The following is a 19,704-nucleotide window of genomic DNA, read 5'->3' as shown; positions in this document are numbered from 1 at the left end:
CTGAGGCTTTCGAAGGAGATGAATAGATGTCATGTTGGACACTTTGTGACGTCAGGAAAACACCTGTGTTTTAGCTTCTATCAAAGTACGAGTTAAGCATAGTTCGTGAAAGCTTATGTGAAAGGTTGGAAAAAGAGCTTGTGAAATATTCAGAATACCGCATTCCACATAGCTTCTGAAACCCTGGTGGAGTTTTAGGTATTCTGTAGGATGTATTCTTTAGTTTGTGAATGAAAAAATAGATTAAAAACAAAGTTGGGGCCACAGCCTGAGACAGAGAAAATTGTAGTTAGATCCAAAACAGGCCTCTGTTCACCAGCCCAGACAGCTACTCTTCCCATTCAGACCCCAAATAAACAAGTGCTTCCAATGGGTAAGTTCTGCCGATGAAGAAATGGCCAACAGGCAAGTAGTTTTTCTCACTTGTAGTCCAGAGCCCCAGAGGGACTCTCCTCAACACTCCCCATTTCCTCTCACATCATGTTTGTGCCTAATAGTGACCGAATAGGCCCCTCTAGAAAAAATACTGCATAAGAAAAAAACTCTAATTGTACAGTATTTGAAGAATATGAGGTTAAATTCATTATTCAAATAATCTGTAGAAAGAGGTACCCTTCCTAGACATCATTTAATATAATTAATATTTTGGTTTGTATTTTTAATTTTCAGTGCATCAAGTTGATTGGTCATGAGAGTGATAGGCTTTGTAGCTTAAAGTCGACAAAGGTATACAATTTTCAGGTTGTGCTTACAATATAGCTAAAGAATGATCACCAGTTGATATCTGTCTCAAGTAGAGTAGTAATAAAGGACAGTTTTGTGAATTTGTTCTGGATGTGATTCTGATGAAATGATACACACCTGTTTAAAGTATGCTACCTTGCATGAAATTGGTGATGGAACCTGGACTTCTGTAACAGAATTTGAGATGTGTGAATTCCCAAAAAATGTGAGCACAGTATATTTACTCCGGATTCCAGTTTCTTTGCTGAAGACATTATCCCTAGTAAAAGACAACAGGTGTGCAATAGATGTATCGAAGATACTTTTTTCTTAAAAGTTTTTTTTTTTTTTTTTGAGAAAGGGTCTCCCTCTGTCACCCAGGCTGGAGTGCAGTGGCTTGATCTCTGCTCACTGCAACCTCCCCCTCCTGGATTCAAGTGATTCTCCTGCCTCAGCCTCCTGAGTAGCTGGGATTACAGGTGCGTACCACCACACCTGGCTAATTTTTTTGTTTTTAATAGAGACGGGGTTTCAGCATGTTGGTCAGGCTGGTCTCGAACTCCTGACCTCATGATCCGCCTGCCTTGGCCTCCCAAAGTGCTGGAATTACAGGCATGAGCCACCGCGCCCAGCCTTAAAATAGTATTTTTAATAACAGAAGCATTCATAGAAACTCCAGTTCATTTAATTTGCTTATTGTTCTTCCACTTTGGGGACAGTAGCCATTGTTTCTCTTTACTTTGCACTTACACATGAGCCAACATACAAGATCCTTATTTATGGATGCACACCTTACGTGTGAAAAACCTACCCCTTGTCTCCAAATAAAATACTGCATCTCTTTCATCCTGCTTCCTACTGGTGACTTCTCCTTTCCTCTTGCTGCCCTGCTGTGGCCTTTTATTTCCTCTCAGTCCTTACCCATAAACCCTTCTAAAGGAGATGAAAAGAGAGAAGTAGAAGAAATTGTGAAATGCAAAGGAGATGGGAAAAGGTGATGAGAAACTGCTTGTCCATGCTCTTTCTTGCATCTTCCACACTCATGCCCAGCTTTCCCACTTGTTCGCTAGAGTCCTCTCTCCCACTGTGCCCTCCTGTCCTGAACTTTCCTCCAGGTCTGGACAAGCAGTGTGTTCACTTCCCTCACTTCACATGTCCAGTCTGGAGATACTTTCCTCCCCAAAGTTCGTACCATGACCTTCAGCTTCCGAAGTCTGCTTTGAGCAAAGGCAGCCCCTACTTTCATTGCCAGAAAGGAAGTTTTTTGGGTCCTTGGCATCTCAAAAGGGAACAGTGAAAGCATTTTTCTTCTGGAAATATCACTTTGACTCTGGATTTTAAAGTATTTTTACGGCTGTTTTAGGTAGAGCACAAGTGGAAAAGAGTTTTGCAAGCTGCCGTGAGAACCTAATTATACTGTGTGATTTTTAGTATGGGAAACTATCTTTCTCTTTCCCACAACTGATCTATAGTCAAACTTTTAGAGTTCAACAACTTGATAAGTTGGAGGATGATCTATGCTCAAAATTTGAGAACAGACTTGGTAGAACACTGGCATTTCACAAAAATTATAGATCTTTAAAAATCTTAGGTGGGTATTTCCTTTCAACATTAATGTGTTGAGAAAAGATTGCACATCTTGTTAGGTGCTATTGAGGATGAGCATTCTTTGGAGTATGATGATATATAAAGGGAGATCAATAGAGAATTATTTCTGAAGTGGATTTAGAACATGAATACTTCATGAAATTGGAGGGTTGAGTTGTTTCAAGGAGGAGTTTCAGTGCCATAGTAGCACAAAAAAATTCAAAAATGTGTTATTATGAGGGATGAGTAAAATAACTTATTCACCAAAATGGGGGGCATTTCCTTCAAATCTGAGGTAATTTTGAGTTTTCAGTGATGGGCCTGCATAATAAAATCCACCACCCCAGTATACACAATTCAGTTTTTCTGGTTGCCTAAAACATACTAATTCTAATTATTCCGAGTACATTTTACATGGAAAGACCTTTACATTTCAATGGGGTCATGCAGAGTGTGTGGCACTGGGTCCTACCCACTGTGGCTGGGACACCCTTTCAGTGAGTGCTGGGAGTTATTCCTTCTCTTTTTCCAGAGTAGCTCACCCAAGACCATGGGTACGATCTGTTGCTCTTACGTAGTTAATAATTTAGACAAGATGGCACCTGCTTATTGACTGCAGGTCATGCTAACTAGAATGTGCGTGTCACCTTGACATTGGAAATTCTTTTGTGGTTTGTGTCACTGCTTGCTTGTTCCATGAGGCTCATCTTTGAAGAGACACTTAAAGGACAGCCAATGCTATTCCTCTTCCTCTTTATGGCCTCATCATGGGTTTGGGGAAAGGCAGAACTGTAATGGACCTAACCCAAAAGAAGCATAGGTTCCTATTTGGTGAACACTTTGCACAGCAGAAAGTTATGGGGTGGAGCGGGGGGAATAAAGAGACAGAAGAATAAAAGAAAGAGGAATAAGGTGATTCTGTGGTTGTTTGCACCCACCTCGGAGTCAGGGCACCATATGGGCTCAGAGCAGCCTATCCCTGACTCTCTACACCCAGGTCCTGCTTTTACTAATATCTAAATAAACAGATCTCCTAGACTGCCCTTGTGCTCTTTTTTCTGCTTTTGAGTCATTTTGCATAGCTATATTTTCACTTTTCTTCCCACTTTCCCTGTGTCAGTGGTGGTTTAATGAAGACAGTTTTCTTAGCTTCTGACCTTGGTAACTCATCTCCTTGTATTTATGACTTCCCAGTCCTCTCTTTGCTTCCTCCTCTCCCACCTCTCAGTCCAGTTTCACATCTCATTATATCTTCTAAGTCTTAAGTTGATTTACCAGCTCCTTTCTTTCCTCTTTACCTTAAGCAGCCTGTGGGAGTCCTCTGTCCTCATGCAGTGGAGACCTCTGATTCTGCATGTGTGATGCCTTTACCAGCACTTACTCTTACCCGTACCCTTCTGCTTTACTGAATGTGATTTCTGCTTCCTCTCTTCTTGTTTCCCTACCTTGTCCTCTTTGCTTCCATGTTATTGAATGCCTATACAATGCAGTGGGCAGAGTGAGCAAAATGAACAAGACATGCATGACCTCTCACCTCCAGGAATTTATAGTCTTGCTGAAAAGACAGATAAGCATCTCTAGTACTACTTCATAAGTGATTCGATTTAGTAGATATAGTTTGCATTGAGCCATTTAGTTCAAGTGCTTCTGGCTTTATCATGTTGCAGCAAAGCCATTTGTGGACGCTTCAAATGGAAGCGTCCTTCTGCTTTGACCTGGCATTGTAGATCTCACTGCTCGTTCCTGTACCTCATGTCTCATCCGTGTAGTGCGTCCTTCAAATAATGACATTCTTTTTTTTCCATAACCATTCAAAGTGGAATTAATGACATTCTTAAATAGATATTTAGAGTACAAATCTGTTTTACTGTGTAAGGGGCTTTGGTACACATTATATACAGAGGGGAAGAGCAGGCAGCTTGACTTCAGAGCACTTACGATGGGCTGGGAACTGTGCTAGGCACTAGGCATAAAATGGATACTTCACTGCTTTTGCTCTTTGGGAGTTCAGCGTGTAGGAGAAGAGACAGAGAAGTAAACCAGCTATGATTATCTAGTGGCAGGTGGCTGTGCTAGAGGTGTGCTCAGAGGACTGAGGAAGTGCAGATTGGATTAGGGTTGTGGGTCAGCCAGTTTGAAATCGTTTAAAATATAATAGACCCTTTTGTTTTTTAGCCTGATTCTCTTAGATCAAAGTTTTGATCTCCTTCTACAACTTGATTAAGGGGGCATTATTTAATAATTATATCTGTAAAAGAGTCAAAATCAGTCTGTAGCAGAAAGAGTGAAAATCAGCTTGCATGGAAAAGAGGAAAAGGTCGCCTTGCTATTAACCAGGCTTAGAGGATAGACACATTTAAAGCCAACTATAAAATTAACAGGAAACATTGTTTCTCCCATGGTGACACAGGGCTGTAAAATGCCACAAGGGTCCCCTTTTGAGTGATGACTGCTTTCTTACTGCTGATGCTCTCAGACTTGCTTTGCTATTCCCATCTTTTACGGAGATCTTTATTGGCTAAACTTCTCTTACCTCATATAACCCCTGGTTAATCCCTGATTCTTTTAATTTCAACTTAAAAACAGAAACCAATCTAGAACTGATCTCTGTTTCCCTTAGCTCCTCAGGATCCTTCAGTAAGATTCCAAACTCTACAAACCTACAAACCCTCCTGCCTCTTTGTCACTATCATTTTATGGATTCTTTAGGTGCTGGCACTTGCTACACCAAGTCCACACATCTGATTTTGTCAGACTGCAGGCTTGTTCCTGTTAGACTTCTGATTAGGCTTTAACATATACATCAGAGTTGTCTGTTAGATTGTAGTCTCTAGGAGGTCTGCTAATCCTGTATCGTACCCACCACACTGAAGCCTGGGAATTGTTTAAATTTGCCATGGTTTTGATCTTCCTTTTGGGCCAATTTAAGTAGATGTCCATTTGCCTTGCACATGCCTGGTTATTCTGATTTTCACATAATGGATAGGATGTCTCAAGTAATTTAAAAGCCTTTTTTTCCCACCACCTATTTAGATTTTGTTTCAGGGGTAAAATTAGTTGTAGTTAAATCTTTGTTTGATACATTTATTGCCCCTGTAGGATAATTTGCGGCTATACTGAATGAATGCTATTCATGCAACAAGTAGAGTTATCCTTCAGTATACTCAGTCCCAGGGATTGTTTCCAGTACCCTCTGAGGATACCAAAATCCAAGGATGCTCAAGTCTTTATATAAAATGTCATCATATTTGCATATAACCTATGCACATCCCCCCGTATACTTTAAATCATCTCTAGATTACTAGTAATATCTAGTGTAATGTAAATGCTATGTAAATAGTTGTACTGTATTTTTTATGTCATTTTTAAATGTTGAGTTTTTTTCTTTTTCTTTCTTTCTTGATCTGTGGTTGGTTGAATCTGTGGGTGCAGAACTCATCCATATGGAGGGCTGACTATAATTATTGTGTGCCTGTTATGTGCTAGGCATTGTGGTTGTTAGCTGGGAACTAAGCTTCTGGTTTCTGTCCACGGAGCTTACTAATCTGGAGCCTTCCTGGTGTGGTATCTCTTGATTTTAACACTACCAGTGTTGGTCTTTGTTGCAGAACCTGGTGTAAGGCAGATTTCTTTGATTCAAGAGCTGTATTTAGGGGGCTAAACAGCTTTTGAACTTTATTATTGATAATGAGTCAGAGGATAATGGGATTAATTTTTGAAGAGTAATAAACACCTAATTCCTGGAAAGTATTTTTCTATTTTCCTAAAGTTATAAACACCTAATCTACTCATTGTAACCTGAATAATAGCTGGGGTTGTCCCTCTCTTATGATCAGGATAAGTAGGCTTGAATCTCCATTGCTTAGCCTTTTTCTTCCCAAGATATATGTGAATTCCACAGGTATTATTATTATTATTATTATTATTATTACTTTTTTGAGACGGGGTCTCGCTCTGTCGCCCAGGCTGGAGTGCAGTGGCATAATCTCGGCTCACTGCAAGCTCTGCCTCCCGGGTTCACGCGATTCTCCTGCCTCAGCCTCTGGAGTAGCTGGGACTACAGGCGCCCGCCACCACGCCCAGCTAATTTTTTGTATTTTTAGTAGAGACAGGGTTTCACCGTGGTCTCGATCTCCTGACCTCGTGATCCACCCACCTCGGCCTCCCAAAGTCCTGGGATTACAGGCGTGAGCCACTGCGCCTGGCCTCCACAGGTATTATTATCTCATGCACACTTCTTCTTCTGAGTTTCTGCTTCTGAAGTATTGGTTGAGTTATGGATTCTCTTCTTCTCTTACAGTTTGTATCTGTTTAAGACCTCATCAACCCAGAGATGAAATTCTTTCATTGATGTCCACAAGAATACCTCACCCATACAAGTTTGTGTGCGGCGAATTTTTTTTTTTTTTTTTTTTTTTTTTTTTGAGATGGAGTCTCACTCTGTCACCCAAGCTGGAGTGCAATGGTGCGATCTCGGCTCACTGCAACCTCTACCTCCCGGGTTCAAGTGATTCTCCATGCCTTAGCCACCAGTAGCTGGGACTACAGGCACCTGCCACCACACCCGGCTAAATTTGTATATTTAGTAGAGATGGGGGTTTGTCATGTTGGCTAGGCTGGTCTCGAACTCCTGACCTTAGGTGATCCACCCACCTTAGACTCCCAAAGTGCTGGGAGTACAGGCGTGAGCCACCATGCCCAGCCTGTGTGTGGTGAAATTTATCAATGGTTTGTAGAACTGGAGTGGATATTCTAAGTCAAGTAGAAGTGTCAACAACTCTACATTATGTTATACTTCTCCATTCTTAAAAATGCCTTGGCCTTATGTGCCAATTCAGGCTCCAGCCTGTGGCCATGCTTCTTGGTGACTTCTTTCTTTTTTCCCTCCTCCTGTCTCTTTTCTATACTACCCCTACTCCACATTCTCATTAATTTCTAATACAGAACAAGTTGGAAGTTCATTTTTGTTTCTGTAAATCCATGTTCTCAGGGTCAGCAGTAAAGAAATTTTTTTTTTTTTTTTTTGAGACAGAGTCTCTCTCAAGTGATCTCTGTTCACTGAAGCCTCCCTTCCCAAGTTCAAGCAATTCTTACGCCTCAGCCTCCTGAGTAGCTGGGACTACAAGTGTGTGCCACCATGCCTGGCTAACTTTTGTATTATTAGCTGAGATTGGGTTTCACCATGTTGGCCAGGCTGGTCTCAAACTCCTGACCTCAAGTGATCCACCTGCTCGGCCTCCCAAAGTGCTGGGATTACAGGCGTGAGCCACCATGCCCAGTCTTGCAGTAAAGATAATTTTTACTCTCTTCTCTACATTTATGTTGAAAAAAATTGGTAGTCTGTTTTGGGTTTCCTCTTCTTTTATCAGTTCTTCCTCATCTGCTATTGATATCCATCAATAACCCTCAATAACCGGTCACAAGAGAAATATAAGCAAGAAGAGAGAGCAGAAGGTCAAGCTCACCTGATTCAAAGGGATCTATTGGTGAATAAGTGTGCTATCTGTACTTCAGAGAAATGCTGCCTCAAAAGTAGGACCACAGTGAAAATCTTCCCAGAGAGTGGCAGCCTTCTTCTTGGATAAGCCATCCTTCTGAATTCTCTTGAATACATTGAGATAGGTATATTCTCTCAGGGAGAATGTGGATCAAACTTGTTTCTTCTTAGTGGGATGGAGAATTTTAGGAGTACCAGGAGAGGAAGAGAGAAAGGAAGAGAGTGTTTGAAACTGCAAAACTTTGCCTTGCTGAAAAGTTTGTGGGAACCCTGGTTGTACTTCAGGCCAGTTACTCAGGTGAATGTCCTTAAGATTTTGACTATCATTATTAAAACTTCACATTTCAGTTTAATCATTAGGCATAATCTCTAATGAAACATACTATAGGATTTCCTACTTAAAGGCTTTGGTTGGGAACGGGATTCTAGACATTAAATTGATTCTAGATATGAATTGGGATTCCAGGCATTAATTATTAACCTTATTGCAGGAAGGCATGGTGATTATGTGGTTTAACTCACTAACCTTTAGCTTGGGAATTCTGAGACCCAAGAGGCTTCAAAGAGCGAACTGCTAAAGAGGTAATCTAAATATTTCTTTCTTTAACTTGAGGAAAACTTTCCAGATTATGTTAACTTGAGGAAAACTTTCCAGATTATGTTAGTCAGGTTTACTAATTTATTAAAGAATCAAAGAAAATAAAACACACTTTTGCAAATTCTTCCAACAATATTGAAGCCCCTCCCAAACTTTTATTTTATACCTTTCCCCCACCACTCTGATATAACTGCTACGTAAGAAGCATTCCTTTAAGGAAAGCCTGTTCACATCAGTGACCATGGTGATTCCAAAGCATTCATGACCTTACCAAGGTTTTCTGCTAAAGAACAACTGCTATTTTTCATTTTTCTTTCACACTTTCTTGTTTTACCCTTTTGTCAGCATTGAGCTGTCTGTATGGATGTGTGTGGATGTGTGGATGTGTGTTTGAACAAGACTAAGAAAGACAGAAGTGTATCTGTCAACCAGTGAAACATCAGTCTAATGAAAAATATTCATCGGTAACTCTCAATCAGCTCTGATCAAAAGCTAAAAGATTGGTGGTTTTACTTTAGCCTTTAACATGTATCATGGCATTTGTTCCAAATATCTTGCATCCTCTCTTTGGCATTTAGGCATGGTGTTAGGAAGCTTAATAACTGTGAAATTAGCAGATATGCATAATAGAGCATGTATAGTTTTTTATTTATAGTGATAAGCTGTTCTAAGCAAAGAGAAAGTTAATAAATGTTTAGAAAATAACCTTCTCAGAAAAAAATAGGAAAAGTAATAAAATGTTAAATTACTAAATATGTGTAAAATACCACTTGTTTTTTCTCTGCCTGACTTATTTCACTTAGCATAATGTTCTCCAGGGTCATCCATGTTTTTGAAAATGACAGAATTTCTTTTGTTTTTATGGCTGAATAGCAATGAAGCTCACATGTGGAATCTAAAAAGTCAAATTCATAGAAGAGAAAAGAATGGTGGTTACTGGGGCTTGGGATGAGGACAGGGTGCGGAAAGGGGAGATGTTTGTGAAAGGGTACAAAGCTTCAGTTTGACAGGAGGGATATGTTCTGGAGATCTATTGCATAGCATGTTGATTATAATTAATAATAATGTGTATTTGAAAATTGCTAAATGAGTTTTTAAATGTTCCTACTACAAAAAGTGATAAATATGTGAGGTGATAGACATGTTAACTAGCTTGATTTAATCATCCCACACTGTGCCCATATATCAAAAAATTATGTTGTACTCCATAAATACATACAATTTTTGTCAATTAAAAATAAATAAAAATATCACTTAGTTGAAATATCAAACTATTCTCAATACAGATTTTCTGTTAAATTCTGACCAAAATAAGATCATTTTGGCAATTGGACAGCAACACCTATTGAACTGAGAGGAGCTTGTTGTTCTTATATTGCATGGGATTGAGAAATATAGAAGGTGAAATTTTAGGACTGTGTAGTACAGTGCATGATCTGAAGTTCTGCCAAGGTATATCAAGCTTTTGGTTGATGGCAGTTTAGATACTTTTGCACTTGTGAGAAAATCAATGTTTAGATTTATATTTCAGGATAATTATTAGAATGAGCTTATTGAGTTTTCTGGTGAAATCAGAGGAACTCTTCTTTCTTCTGATTTCCATATGGTATAAAGTATATTTCCATATGGTATAAATAATAGAAAAATGTGTCTAAATCAATAGCAATGTCTAGCCATGGAAGACAAATAAATTGTATTCAACTTTTTATTGAATGCTGCTTATGCATGATTTTACATTTCCTCAAGAATATTTAGGCCAGGCACGGTGGCTCATGCTTGTAATCCCAGCATTTTAGGAGGCTGAGGTGGGTGGATCACAAAGTCAGGAGATCAAGACCACCCTGGCTAACACGGTGAAACCCGTCTCTACTAAAAAAAGTACAAAAAATTAGCCAGGTGTGGTGGCAGACGCCTGTAGTCTCTGCTACTCTGGAGGCTGAGGCAGGAGAATGGCGTGAACCCGGGAGGTGGAGCTTGCAGTGAGCCGAGATCGCACCACTGCAGCCTGGGCGACAGAGCGAGACTCTGTCTTAAAAAAAAAAAAAAAAAAAAAAAAAGAATATTTACTAAGAGCCAGGCAGTGGACTACATTCTAGGCCTACAGATATAAAAAGACTCACATGCCAATCAGAAATGACAACAAGTGACAACAAGGTAATTGTAGGAGGACTCTGTAAAGAGTTTTGAAAGGTAAGATACATGAAAAAGAGTAAAAATATTGGAAAGTAATATCAGAGATTATTAATCCAAGGGAAGAAAAGTATTTATTTAGATCCAATTAATAATTGGCTTCAATACTTACAAAGAATATGGTAATCAGCCCTCTACATCACAGCTGGGTAAAAAAATGGGGGTAAAAAAAATTAAGGTATTATGTGAAGATTGGTGAATTTGAGTTGGTTTGAAAGAAAACCCCCCTTTTCTTTTAATTGGAGACTACTAAAAACTTACTGAAAGAGAAAGAGTGGTACCTTTTTTCTATCTATTTTAAATAGAAATGCATTCTTCTGACTTGCACATTTCAGTTGTATGCCAAGGTGGCAGAGGTGAACTGAGGTTTATTTAAATTTCAAAATGCGCTCTAATCTAAGGTTTTCGGGGTCAGAGCCTTCCTGTGGAAGCCCAGAAGGAGCACTGCCCAGCTGCCACACTCCACGGAGAAGTGGGTGGTGTGAGAAGACTGCCGGAGTGACTGGCAGCAGTCCGTATTGACACCTCCTGTCATGATTTCTTGTTTCAGAGAGTTCTTCCATGCAAATAAACATGCGATGCTGTGATTTTCTGACTTACAGTCAGAATTGTTTTTTAAAAAAGTAACATAATTTGAAGCAACACTGTGAAAGTAAAGGGTTTGAGGAATATTCCTGTTTTGCCGTATGGTTTTCATATTTAGAACTGAAGGTAGCATAGCACCCTGGACAGACATAGCAACCATCTAAAGAGATGTTTCAGTTTTCCCCCACTAATTGTATGTCCAGCAAAGATGCATTAAAGGAATAAGGGAAGTAAAGCCCAAAAGAGTTAGTAATAAGAAACCAGTATATGAAGTCATCTGTGAGGATGCTTTCACATTTGATTAGGATATAGAAACTTGTTGGGTTAAACACTTTAAATTTTATTTCTCTTTAATGTAGAACAAATTCTCTGTGTGTTTGTGTGTGTGTGTGTTTACGTGTGCACGCATGTGTGCGCCCTCTTACATGTCTGATTCTTAGGGAAGTATTTTTGGATTCTGGGAAACTTTGTTTCAAAGATCTAGAGTAGCCCAGGGCAGCGATAAATCTTTGGATTTTTCCTGGAGGGGTAGTTTGGCGAGAACACTGTGCTAATGAGGCCAAGGACTTGGGCTTGAATCCCACTCTTAGATCTACTAGGTCCCTGGCCCCAGACTGTTCCCTAAAGAACCAGCTGCCCTCTCAAATGTGGTACTGGTTAAGGTTTGTGGGAAAGTATATACGTAATTCTGCCTACATCTATCACCGAACTCAGAAAACAACTAAAAAGGTCCATGTCTCGAAAGTAGGAGGCTAATAGTCCTATCTTTATGTGTAAAATAAACTAAGTTTCAGTATAGTTCAAAACAGATGGATGGAGGCTTTTTTTTTTTTAAAAAAAAGGTAGGTCTGTATTTGCACTTGGCTGATTTCAGCAGGAAGTATGCAGGCAGTATGCCCTAGTGTCTAGCTTGGTCAACAATGAAAATTCCCGTGTATCATTGTGAAAGACTCCTTTATAAGCAGCCAGCCAGATCAAACTCAGATGTCATCCCATGATTACATAGTTTGGATGTTTGGTTTGTTGAAATAAAGTTGATTTCAGCCCACCTGTTAGCTGGCGGTAGAACTTTAAGTGGTGAAGGACTGTGGGAGAGAGACAAATAAATTGACTTGTTATATTTGCAGTGTCTAATGTTTAACCTGGAACTGTTCTCTCTAGGAAATTTCAAATGGCAATCTCTGCTGCTTTGTATTTTTTCCCCCTTTCTAGCAGTAAGTATTTTTGTGTTTCAAAGATCTGTGAACCTCTATGGCCATCTTTGCTATTTCAAACTATATAGCCATATGTAACTGGGCTGCCAACTTTTAGCAATTTTTAGATAATGGCCAGGTTCCGTGGCTCACGCCTGTAATCCCAGCACTTTGGGAGGCCAAGGCAGGTGGATCGTTTGGGGTCAGGAGTTTGAGACAAGCCTGGCCAACATGGTGAAACCCTATTTCTACTAAAAATGCAAAAATTAGCCAGGCATAATGGTATGTGCCTGTAATCCCAGCTACTCGGGAGGCTGAGGTAGGAGAATTGCTTGAGCTGGGAAGGTGGAGGTTGCGGTGAGCCGAGATCCTGCCACTGCCCTCCAGTCTGGGTGACAGAGTGAGACATTGTCTCAAAAAAAAAATTTTTTTTTAGAAAATAAGTCATCTAATATCATTCAAGTTGCATTTTGTTAATTATATTCTAAGTGATAAAACTCCATATTCATGGCTTGTTTTCCTAGAAATGAGTGGATAACTAGATTTCCAGTATTACAAATTTTGCATTAGCTAGTTTTAGATCTTCCATGCCAGTTTTTAAAAGCTGGATTAAAAAAAGAAGTGTCAACTAAAAATATTTTTACTATAGCAAATACATTCTTTTAGTATGGCTTTTGCAAATGCATAGCTTGTTTTGCATGAAGGCTCAATTGACTAATATTTAATTTAGTCAAACACTATATGAAAATTGAATTAAATTGCCCTTCTGCTAGCTGGTACTTCTTCTAATCAGATTGCTATTCCCTTGTGTTATTTCTATTTTAATTAAATTTTATCAATAATATTGATTAACTTTGACTTTCCTCACCTATTAGGCTACCATAAGCCAGGGGAATCCTCAGAAGCTTCCTGGAAGGAATGATACATATATTGTGACCTAAAGGGAATGAGTATGTTCACCAGACAAACAGAAGGAGGGAGAGCATCGCAGGAAAGGAGATGGCATGTGTGAATGTCTGCAGATGAGAGAGCACAGGGCACGTTTGTCTACATGTTCATCTCTACATGAACATGTATATGATACAATCCCAGCAATGTGATTGTCTACTGGGAATTTTCAGCATTTTTACTTAGTGACTGACTCCTATTTATTCCGAAACTCTATTCCTCTCTGCCACTTCACCAATTCATTTCCTTATGTATAATCATATTCAAATGATAATTCTCCATCTCTTTAGGAATTCCCTTTGCTCTCTCTATCTTATAGCGTCAAGTTAGTGGAGTTGTGTGCATCAAATTTGGTGTCAGAAGACCCGTCCAACGCTTATTATAAATATATTCATTTATCGACAGTCTTGGTTAGATGTCCACATTTTAACCTGTAGCAATGTTAGTTTAGCTACTGTGTCCTAGGCACCATGTAATTACTCTGAGTACACAGACAGAATTATAAAATCATAATGGCACTCTCCTAGTACTCCATCTAAGTGATCCTAAAGGATTACAAAGGTGGTTTTGTTGGCAGCAATTGGAGAACAGGAGTCTGCAGATGAATTGATCTATGGTCTCTGCTATTATTTTAAGCCTTCTTTCATGTGGGAAGGTTTGGAGCCCGAGGGAATGACACTAGTCACAAATTTATGGCTCTTACGTTTTGGTGGTAAAAAAATTAACATCACAAATTCTTTCATCAAAAAAATGATTTGAGCACCAGTTTATGTGCCAGGCATTATGTTAGTTGGATTTGCAATGGTGAATATATCAGACAAGGCAAGCTTTCCTGAAGCTGGCTGTGTAGTGGAGAAGATGGGGCCGTACACAAGCCATCCTAAGTGTGCTGTGTGGGAGGATACAGGTGGCACAGGCTGCTGGAAGGACGGCTATCATAAGCCAGGAGAATCCTCAGAAGCTTCCTGGAAGAAATGATATATATGTTGTGACCTAAAGGGAATGAGTATGTTCACCAGGCAAACAGAAGGAGGAAGAGCATCGCAGGAAAGGAGATGGCATGTGTGAATGTCTGCAGATGAGAGAGCACAGAGCACATTTGAGAAACATACACATGCTGTTTGGCTGAATCACGGGAAGAGGTTGGGATAGAAAGTTGGGGATGGAACTATGTGAGAGACAAGGCATGGGCGGTAGAGAGGTACCAACATCAAGGGTTTTAAAAAGGAATTTATCTTTCTCCTAAAACCAACCGAAAGCTGCTGGGCGTGGTGGCTCATGCCTGTAATCCCAGCACTTTGGGAGGCTGAGGTGGGTGGATCGCCTGAGGTCAGGAGTTTGAGACCAGCCTGGCCAACATGGTGAAACCCCCTCTATTAAAAATACAAAAATTAGCTGGGCGTGGTGGTGTGTGCCTGTAATCCCAGCTACTTGGGAGGCTGAGTCAGGAGAATCGCTTGCACGTGGGAAGCAGAGGTTTGCAGTGAGCTGGGATCACACCATTGCACTCCAGCCTGGGTGACAGGAGTGAAATTCTGTCTCAAAATAAACAAATAAAACCAACCAAAAGCTACTGAAGGGATTTCATCAGGGAATTGACGCAATGACTCTTATTGCTACAGCAAGGTTGGAGGCCAGGCGACCATGTGTTGGAGGTAAATGTGCCACTCATGATGGGAGAGGCTGTGGAGATGGTGGAAGGATTAGATTTGAGAAACAGAGCTTAGCAGTTGAGTGGATGTGGGGTAATGAAGAAAGATTAGCTGGATGATTTTTGAGTTTCTGGCCTGGGCTACTGGATAGATGGCATTCCCTTTCATGAAGACAGGGGATACAGTTGTTTTTTTTTTTTTTTTAATGGCGGTGACAGGCAGAGATATTTGAAGCATTAACTTTTGAATATTGAGCCAGCCTAAATGTTAGAGGATGCACAAAACTGGAACTCACTGTGAGTGTGTGTGCATGCGCGTGCCTGTGTATATGTATTTCTTCGATACGTGTTTAGTGTTGTTCTAAGTACTTTACAAAGATGATATAATTTAATCCTCACAACAACCTTATGAAGTAGGGATTGTTATTATTCTGATTTTACATGGGAGGAAATTGGTAATTAAGACATGTTTCTCAAGAGCTCACAGATGAGGGACTGTGTGTTCATATATTGTGTGTTAATGCAGAAGGAAGCATTTCCTAAGAATTAATGCAATTTAATTAAAAGATGATCATTCAGTCTCTTTTTGCATTTGAAAGGATGTTTGTGGGAGTGAAGGGTTTTAAAATTTTTTCATCCCTTGATTTAATGATGATAGGAAGGATAAAATATATAAGAAAGACTAAGTAATTAAATCCAGAAAAGGGATAAAATATTCTTTCAATTTCCTTAATAGTCTTTTTTTTTTTTTTGAGACAGAGTCTTGCTCTATGGCCCAGGCTGGAGTACAGTGGCGTGATCTCAGCTCACTGCAACCTCCATCTCTCAGGTTCAAGTGGTTCTCCTGCCTCAGCCTCCCAAGTAGCTGGGATTACAGGCACGCATCACCACACCCAGCTAATTTTTTTATATTTTTTTGGTAGAGATGGGGTTTTACCACGTTGGCCACGTTGGTCTTGAATGCCTGACCTCAAGTGATCCGCCCACCTCAGCCTCCCAAAGTGCTGGGATTACAGGTGTGAGCCACCATGCCCGACTGTTAATACTCTTCTTTAACAAGTCATTATTAGTCACAAAATATTGCCTGGAATTATTTTAGTTGTATTCTCAATTGACATTTTTTTTTGCCTTTGCGAATATTCCCTATAGGACAGGATATTTATGTTGAATGTTTCCAATACAGTGCTTGAAAAGGCTTTGGCATATCTGCTTATAAAAAGGCTCCCATAGGAAACCAGAAATATTTTTATATGAAAATTTACTACAGAGTGTGAAGAGATTAGAGACGTATAGAGCTGAGAATCACTGAATGGATTATTTATTTATTTTTATTATACTTTAAGTTCTGAATGTATTTTTAAAAAGTTTTTACTGTGCTACTGTCAAAGAGCCATTTGGTTTCTTTAGCTATTTTCTTCCAGATGTTTCGAGTAACATTTACCAAGTTACTAAGCAAAAATCATTTACCAAGTTACTAAGCAAAAAATGCAACTTGAAGGATTGGAGGAAGATAATAGCGAAGAGCATCATGTGTTGGAGACAAGCTACTTTTCTCCCCAAGATCTCAAGGTGTCAGTTCTTTGATCTCTATGAGCCTCATGTTCCTTATCTAAAATGTGAAAATAATACTACTATCTTTTAAAAATTATTGCGAGGATTAGAAACATACAGGTATGTGTTTAGCTCCTAGCACTGTACCTAATACATATTTAGAATTCGGTAAATGGAAATTATGCCATGTTGTTGCTGATGTTACAAAGGGCCACATTAATTGAATAGCTCATAAGTGAAATAAGACAGGGTTTACTTCTTGAAGACTGAGTATTTGGAAAAAAAAATTAAAAAAAAAAGAAGGCAGGGATCACTGACATTATATTGGCTGCTTTGTCAGGCTGTGACTAAAAGGAGAAAATGCAAATGCACATTAAATGTAAATGTAAATGTAAATGCTTGGTCAGCTACAAATCCCTCTACAGATGTTATGTGATACTAATCATTACTTCTGAAAGACGTAATCATAGAGTGGATGTTTGATAAATAGTTGAGATCATTATTACATAAATATATGAAAAGGAAAATATTTCAGCAAATAAAATAGCACATAATATACTTCTATGTGTGACTGGATCTTGGAATTGTTCTTCAAATATTTAGGGTTTGCATAATTTCACAAAGACAGAGATACAGAGAGAGTAAAATACACATGTGAATTAGCCAAGACTTTTCCTTGCAATAAGTGGAAAAAAAAAGAAGTCTCTGCTTCATTTTAGCAGAAAAAGAATTTTTGAAAATATGTTAAATATCCTTCAAAATCTCTGAGAGGGCTGGAGAACTAAATTGAGAGAATGAGCAGCCAAGAAATCAAGACAGCCAGAACCCAGATAACACTAAGTCACCAGGAGCAAGCCAGTAAAGACAGTCCTGCCACCACCATTGAACAGTGGAGATATTCAGATTTTTAGACTACTGCCCCCAACTTTTGACAGTGGATATTGTAAATACTTCTTCTAGAACCTGGATTTGGTTGCTGTTGATGGCATGGTTATACCTTCTTTGCTTTGTTGGGCCATCAGTACTGGCATAAAAGCCTGGGTGGGACCACTGGGCCCATCTGGGTGATATGGTTTGGCTCTGTGTCCGCACCCAAATCTCGTTGTAATCCCCATAATCCTCACATGTGGAGGGTGGGACCAGGTGGGCGGTGATTGGATCATGGGGGCAGTTTCCCCCATGCTGTTCTACTCATAGTGAATACGTTCTCACGAGATCTAATGGTTTTATAAGGCAGTTTTCCTCGCTCTTGCTAACTCTCTCTCCTGCCACCACGAGAGGAAAGTCGTTGCCTGCTTCCCCTTCTGCCATGATTGTAAGTTTCCTGAGTCCTCCCAGCCATGCAGAACTGTGAGTTAATTAAACCTCCTTTGTTTACAAATTACCTAATTTTGGGTAGTATCTTTATGGCAGTATGAGAACAGACAAATACAGTGGGCTTGGCTGCAATAGGCTGACCAAGTGAACATCTGGCCTTTTTGCCTTCTGTGGGTGGCGGTGGGATCTGCTTCACTGCCAGACTCATATGGTGGGAATTGTATTCTAATAGAAAATGCATTCAGATGCTGGAAAGCTGAAATATGACAAATGCTTACTATGCATCCTTTGATGGTCCAATAACCACACATCTTTTGTTTCTGCCAAAATTAATGCTGCTAATTCTAATGTTGTTGAAAATATACTCCTCCTCTTCAGGAGGAGGCAACCTGAAGTCTCATTAGTTATCGCATCCTATCTCACTTCTCACAGGGCACATTTGCCTGGTGAATGGCTTTGTGCACTTTGAAAAGACTCTGAGGAAGACTCAAAGCAGTTACTCGTGATATTATTGTAGGACCCTTCGGCCAAGTACCAGGCCTTCCCTTCAGTTTTGGGGGCTGTCAGGTCTGGTAATTGACTGTGGAGTTGAGATGACTGATAGTTTACATCAGGCCACTATTTACATGATCTAGCTATTTTTTGTTACACAAATCAAGTAGAGGGTTGTACAAGTCTTTTAATCTTGGGAATCTCATAATCGTTTAGTCACCATCATAAAACCCATTGATTGTGGTTACCGTGTTTGCTCTGCCGCCCTCTTGTGACTGCTCTGCCTGCCTTGTCTCTGGAGAGTAAGTGCTGCTTTTCTTCTTTTGCCACCCAGGATCCTGATATGTCACTGAAACCAGAAAGCCCATTTCAAATGCAGCATCTTCCACCAGCGTGTCTGGTCTAGGGAGAGCAACAACTAGAGTGCTTTTAGAGTTGCTGGAGCGACATTCTTCAGCAGTGTGTTTCTCAAGGGCTTGTTGAAGGGAGTGCGTTTGGGATCCTCACTTGAGTTACATAGATAGAAGATTAGTGGGTGGAGTGCTCACAACAAAGCTACTCCACAATTTCTGTTTCCTTTAGTCTTTGGATCCCTTTCTCTAAGTTACATGTTTACTGTAAACAGATAGTAAATAACTTAGTCTTTGCAGGCCATATGGTCACTGTGGTAACTACTCAACTCTGCTGTGGTAACATGAAAGCAGCTATTGATGATTTGTCACTGAATGGGTGTGGCTGTGTTCTAATAAAACTTTATTGGAAATCAGAAGATAGACAGAATTTGGCCCATAGGTCATAGTTTGCCAACCTCTGCTCTGAGTTACCTTGAAGAAAATTTGGCATCTTAATCTTATTTAATGAGGGCCGCCACAAATCCTGGTTTTCGTCAACTAGCTAAGCAAAAATTCAGAGCTATCCAGGATAAAATATTGTGTCCAGCATTTCCAGTAAGTATACCCATGATAAAAGAACAATACCTTTGTTTTTTTCATTGGACTCTCTATGTACAACCTTCAGCAGAGAATGAGACTTTGTCCAATGTTAGTTCCAGCTAGTTTCCAGTGAAGACATTATCAGGGACTATGGAATTATTTAAAAACAAGTTCCACTAATCATGCTTCAGAATTACTGTACTCCAATGAGCAATAACTACAAACTAGAAGCCGGTTTTGTTTGCAAGTTCTATCTTCCCTGCTCTATCCTTGAGTTTCCTCCTATGTTCCTTCTCCTCTCTTCACGTCCCACTATCCATTCCAGTTTTGAGAGTCATAAACCTTCCTTATTCTCACTGCTTAGTTAATCATGCCCATCAGTTATAACTCCTGTTTCTGAAATTCACCCACTTCTCTCCACTTCTACCACCTCTACCCTA

The 19,704-nt window shown here is 39.7% G+C and overlaps 1 protein-coding gene across 2 annotated transcripts in view; it reads left to right on the top strand.

Moving 5' to 3' along the window:
• The window catches only part of DCDC2 (doublecortin domain containing 2), a 225,126-nt gene that overhangs the window by 31,201 nt on the left and 174,221 nt on the right, over positions 1-19,704 (top strand). The window lies entirely within an intron of this gene.

This window comes from Hylobates moloch, unplaced genomic scaffold (genome assembly GCF_009828535.3).
Source record: "Hylobates moloch isolate HMO894 unplaced genomic scaffold, HMol_V3 SCAFFOLD_20, whole genome shotgun sequence".
NCBI lineage: Eukaryota > Metazoa > Chordata > Mammalia > Primates > Hylobatidae > Hylobates > Hylobates moloch.
This window is presented reverse-complemented; position numbering and strand designations above follow the sequence as displayed.